The sequence below is a fragment of the Rhincodon typus genome, chromosome 18, assembly GCF_021869965.1.
Source record: "Rhincodon typus isolate 14 chromosome 18, sRhiTyp1.1, whole genome shotgun sequence".
Lineage (NCBI taxonomy): Eukaryota > Metazoa > Chordata > Chondrichthyes > Orectolobiformes > Rhincodontidae > Rhincodon > Rhincodon typus.
In genome coordinates this window covers 11,643,489-11,648,805 of record NC_063349.1, presented here as the reverse complement: position 1 = coordinate 11,648,805, position 5,317 = coordinate 11,643,489, and positions in this window count along the sequence as shown.

The following is a 5,317-nucleotide window of genomic DNA, read 5'->3' as shown; positions in this document are numbered from 1 at the left end:
CTGCTCCTCTGATGCTGCCTGGCCTGCTGTGTGCCTCCAGCTCCACATGGTGTTATCTGTTGCTAAAAAATAAAATCTACTTTTTTGTTTTAACATTCTACTTACGGTACAGGAGAAGTTGCTGCCTGGGTTTTGTGCCAAGGGGCCTTTACTCATTTGGGTTCTGGGCCACTTGCTGGGCCACTAATTATTTTTGGCAGTTGCCTACCTTGTATTTTTTTTGTGCTTAGGAGTGATTGTCTGTGGTGTCCCTTCCTTCCTTCTTGCTCCCTCTCCAATGCTAGTAAAACTGCTGGGTTATGTTGATCGAATACCATGCATGCAAGGACTGATCTGTGAAGAAATTTCAGGAATGAGATGTTTGTTTTCCGTTTTGAAATCTTGACATAGTTGAGCAATTGTTTAGGCCTGCATCAGGCTTCTCCTGTTTTGGGTGAAAACCCACCTTCCAGCCACCGCTATGTGGTGAGGTGCATCTTTCATGACCCAAGACTGACCTTCCCCTCCCTCATTTGGCAATATGCAAAACCTTTGTTGCCTTTAATGTTTATGTTCCTTTCCATGCATGTGACAATGAGCTCAATTTGGCCTTCATTATCCTCTGCATGATGGTTTCATCTCTGTTCGCCTTTATGCTTCCCTTCAGTACAAAACCCTTTCAGTTTTGATTCCTGTGATTTACTGTGTTTGTACTGTGCAGCAGTACTTGTAAACAGATCTTTGTGATTCCCTCTTCCTATGTGTATAGTCTGTGAGGTTACCTATTGTATCGCAATTCACGAGATAAATGTAGCTTGTTAAGTTTTCTTGTCAAATCCTTAATCTCCTAGCCTCCCGCTCTAGACAGTACCTGTCCTTATTCGGGTGTCCTTTCTGTCTTGCTTCAGTCTCCACCTGTAACTGTCAGCCCTTTCATTACCTCCCTCTATTCCTGCTTCCCTGACTTGGATAGGCTTGAACTATTAATTTGCAAGTAGAAGAGAACACCAGTGTTGTGTTTGCTGGACTGAATGTAATGGAGGATTTTTTTTTTTTTTTTTGCAATTTCTGAGCCTCAAATTTTGCCAATTGGCATTTTGTGCTGTAAATTCACTTGAGGTTCTGTATATGTCAATTCCTTTCCTTAATTCCTATGGACTTAAGTATAGCCTTCAGAGGGTATAAGTTCCAGTTTTAATTTGTGCTATATTAAGGCAAGGGCAATTTATTACATAGGCATAGAAAATAAAAACTTGCTTTTCGATTGTGGGAGTTATCTTGTGTAGGGGTCACCATGTGTCTGACTTTGTGGCTCATTGAGGAATCTATGAACTCTTGAGCCAGTTCCATTTTGCTGTCTATTCTAAATTCAGCGCTGCTCACCTTTGACTCTGTTATCTTACCTCTATCCTATTGGTATGCAGCTCCCTGTCTGCACCCAGTGGGTGGGAAGCATCTGCAATTGTCTTTTTCTTGCCTAATTGCTATTTATAAGAGATAGTAGGAACTGCAGATGCTGGAGAATCTGAAATAACAAGTTGTAGAGCTGGATGAACACAGCAGACCCTTTTGAAGAAGGGTCTAGGTCCGAAACGTCAACTTTCCTGCTCCTCTGATGCTGCTTGGCCTGCTGTGTTCATCCAGCTCTACACCTTGTTATCTGCTATTTATAAGAATTTATATTTGAGAAACATTCATTGAACATGACACCAGCCTGGCTGAAAATGAAGAAGTTTAGACAAGCAAACATAGTGATTGACCAGTTTTGGCTAAAATAGATCTCTACTTTCTCAAATACCAGCTTGAGAGCCAGCAAGAGCAGGCCATGTTGGAAATATTGATTTCTGCATTGCCAAGTGCTGGTATCCTGCTGCACTGTTTCTGTTTTACTAGTGCATTGAGTAAGCCGCAACTGAATATCAATCATGCATTTTTCTATGTTTTAGATGCATACATCATGTACATAACTTTTATATTAGACAGTATCTCTCTGGCAGCAGCCACTAAATTGAAGTCTTGCCAGTGATCCATTCACCAGGACCTGACTTCAATATTTGATTGTCTCAAAGTGGCCAATGAAACAGAACAAAGATTAATGCTGCACAGACACAGTAGGGGCAGTTTAAATCCAAATGTGTGGTTATGCTGGTGGCCGTTCATGGGTGTCTAGTAAAAATAGTTAGGAGTTTATTTTCCAGCTTTGAATGTGCAATTATTGTTCATGCATTTCTGGTAGATAACAATATTCAGTCCATTTTCTGAAAAGTAAACTTCTTGCAGTAAATGGCTCCCTCATGTGGCTATTTTAAATTTTGCAGTTCTCAACGTTTGAGAGTTGCTGTACTGTGGAGAGGTTGGCTTGGATGCCAAGTACTTCCTTGTGTTCCTTTTACAATGATCATTTTGACGTCCCTTGGTGGAATGTATGTTGGGGGAGCGATTATCTTCCTATGTGTTTGTCTTGCAGTTAGTCTGCTGGAAGATTAGTCACTTTCGTACAGGAAGCTGCGAATATGTTGCCCGTAGATCATAGATTCCTCACCACGAGGAAACAGGCCATTTGGCCCAATAAGAACGTACCAACCCTCTGAAGAGCAAACCACCCAGACCCATGCCCCTACCCTGTCCCTGTAACCCTGCATTTCCCATGGCTAATGCATCTAACCAACACATCGCTAAACACTAACTAGCACATCTTTTGGACTGTGGCAGGAAACTGAAGCACCCAGAGGAAACCCACACAGACACTGGGAGAATGTGCAAACTCCACATAGACGGTTGCTGAGGGTGGAATTGAACCCAGGTCCCTGGCGCTGAGAGGCAGCAATGCTAACCACCGGGCCACCGTATTGCCCCAAATCTCCGTGAATAGTTAATGTTGTGGTTTCAAGCTCATGCGCAATGTTTCTTTTTGCCTTTCTTTAAAGGAAGGCTGTGATTCTGCTGTCATGTTTAAATTATTTGCAGCTGTTTATAGCCTGGCCCAAACAATCAACAGTCACATCTGACCTCAGCACTGTTTGTAACATGACTCTCAGCTTGGGTTGTGTGATTGTTTCAACATTGCTTGTAATTGTAAAAGATGTACAAAGTAGTATATCTGAAAAATAAAACTACTTGCCGTCTGGTTCACTCGATACAAAATTTGACAGAAGAACTAAGTTGGAGCTTCCTCCTGGAGTAATCTTCAGATGCATTAAGTACAGTGCTCAAATAAGACAGACCACAATGATGACAATCCCCAAAACATTGTCCAAAATATGATCTTTCAAACCTATAACCACTGCCATCCAGGGGAAAAATAACCAACGTAATCTCCCTCCTCAGTTATAGTCTCTTCCAGCCCCTTCCATTGGATAGAAGGTATAAAAATTTAAATACATGTATGAACAGCTTCTTCTCCACTATTATCGGACTTTTGAATGGACCTTTCAAGTGTTAATGTTTATCTCTCTCTCTCTCTCTCTCTCTCTCTCTCTCTCTCTCTGCGCACCTTGCTGCGGCTGTAAGACTATATTCTATATTCTGTTCTGCTGCCCTGATGCACTTTGTATGGTGCAATTTGCCTGTGTAGCATGCAAAGCAACACTTTTTACTATCTCCCTACATGTGACATCAATAAATCAAACTCAAAATCAAGGACAAGGGCTTCAGATACACGGTATATCACCACCTCCAGGTTCCCCTCCAAGTTACTCACCATCCTGTCTTGGAAATATATCACTGTTCCTTCATTGTCACTGGGTCAAAATCCTGGAATTCCCTCCCGAATGGGATTGTGTTTCTGCCCACAGAACATAGATTGCAGTGGTTCAAGAAGGCAGCTCGCTACTACCTGGTCAATAAATACTCCCCCAGCCACTGACGCCCACATTGCACGAGTGAATGAAAAGAAAACTCTGATGTGGATCAGTATTTTGATTTCTTATCCAGTAAAATTCTTGCCTCCATGTTGGCTCGTATACACAGGGGCGCTTTCTCTATCTTATTTCAGCAATTGAGCAACAGCTTTCCTGCAGGAGTTCTATTCTGACTCTTGTCTTTAGAGCAAGGTTGGCCAGTGGGCAGGCAAATCAGATGTGGGAGCTGGTGGGGCTGTATGATAAACCCATCATCCTAAGAGAGATTTTTCTACTGATAGAATCCTCTCAAAACAGGAACCTGCGTAATATGACCTCCAACCTTTAGTCCCATATGGGGATATGTTAAGTTGTGTATCTAGTTATTTACAGTAAAATTTCTTTTGAATACATCAATAGTTTTATTAGCTTTAATTCATAACAGTATTTTATCTTTTTTCCAAACAGGTGAACAAGCAACACCGTTGAGTTTGCAGTAAAACCTAAATGATCAACAGCGACTAATCCACCTTTGGTAAGTAATTTAGTATTATTTATAAAGTTATTGTATTTATTTCATTAGGAAACTCTGCTTTCATATGAAGAATATGGTAAAACCCTGCAGATGATGGTCCACACTGCCCCACCCACTCCCAATCGAACTTTCTTTTTGATTTGATGCGGTGTTTCACAGTGTGCTTTGAAAGTAACATTCCCAGCTGAAGATTCAGCATCACCTCTGGGACGTGCTGAAGTTTTCAAAGCAAGGGTGGTGGAGGAGAGCTGGGAGCTCCCTCGCATCCAGTTAACTGCCTCGAGTTTGACGAGCAGGAAAGCACCAGAAGGGAATTTATTCAGCTATCGTCTTGTCAAAGTTCCAGCAGTTGATTTGAAAGAACCAGGAGGGAATCTCTGGCTTTGGGCACAAAAACGGAAGTTGCTGGAAAAGCTCAGCAGGTCTGGTAGCATCTGTGAAGAATAAAAAAAAAAATCAGAGTTAACGTTTCAGGTCCGCTGACCCTTCCTCAAAACTGTTCTGAGGAAGGGTCAGTAGACCTGAAACGTTAACTGACATTTTTTATTTTTATTCTTCACAGATGCTGCCAGACCTCCTGAGCTTTTCCAGCAACTTCCGTTTTTGTTCTTGATTTATAACATCTGCAGTTCTTTCAGTTTTTCTGTCTTTTTGGGCTGCTGTTTTGAAAGGTCATCGATTTCTCATCTAAAGTGCATGCCTGTGTGACTGGAGCAGCCCAGAAGGTACAGTGCAGGTTGCTCACAAGTTGTCCCTTTTAAGGAACTCTGTGCCACACACACAGTCACCATACTTTAAAGGTTGTGAGGATCTGCAGCATCCACTGCTAACGTCTCTTTTGTTATTATTCTTTCAGGATGGATTCCTAGTTCACCGTTGATGGTGCGGTTTGAGAGAGACAACATTTAGATTTCATAGAGTTGCTCACAGAACGAGGCCATTTGGTCCATTGTGACCATGGCAG